This window comes from Gekko japonicus, unplaced genomic scaffold (assembly GCF_001447785.1).
Source record: "Gekko japonicus isolate JY-2015 unplaced genomic scaffold, Gekko_japonicus_V1.1 scaffold599, whole genome shotgun sequence".
Taxonomy (NCBI): domain Eukaryota; kingdom Metazoa; phylum Chordata; class Lepidosauria; order Squamata; family Gekkonidae; genus Gekko; species Gekko japonicus.
The window spans coordinates 389709-390224 of record NW_015172571.1 but is presented as its reverse complement, the minus strand read 5'-3'; positions in this window follow the sequence as shown (position 1 = coordinate 390224).

Here is a 516-nt window from a genome sequence, read left to right as displayed (position 1 = left end):
ATGACAGAGATCAGTTCCCCTGGAGAAAATGGCTGCTTTGGAGGGTAGACCCTATGGCATTATCCCCTGCTGAGTCCTTCCATCCCCCCCCCAATGCTGCCCTCCACGGGATCCACCCCCCAAATCTCCAGGTATTTCCCTAATCAAAGGTGGCAACTATGCTTTCTCCTCAGTGCCTGTTGCTAGGCAACCAGGTTCTGTCAGTAAAAGGCCCTTTCCACACCTGCTTTGGCCTTTTGGAGAAAACTCATTGGGCCCAGTCCTGATAGGGTTGCTAACTCCAGGTGGGAAATTCCTGGAGATTTGAGGGGTGGAGTCTGGAGAGGGTGAGGTTTGAGGAGGGGTGGGACCTCAGACAGGTACAATTTTTTGGCCTTTTGGAGAAAACTCATTGGGCCCAGTCCTGATAGGGTTGCTAACTCCAGGTGGGAAATTCCTGGAGATGTGAGGGGTGGAGCCTGGAGAGAGTGAGGTTTGAGGAGGGGTGGGACTTCAGGCAGGTACAATTCCATAGAC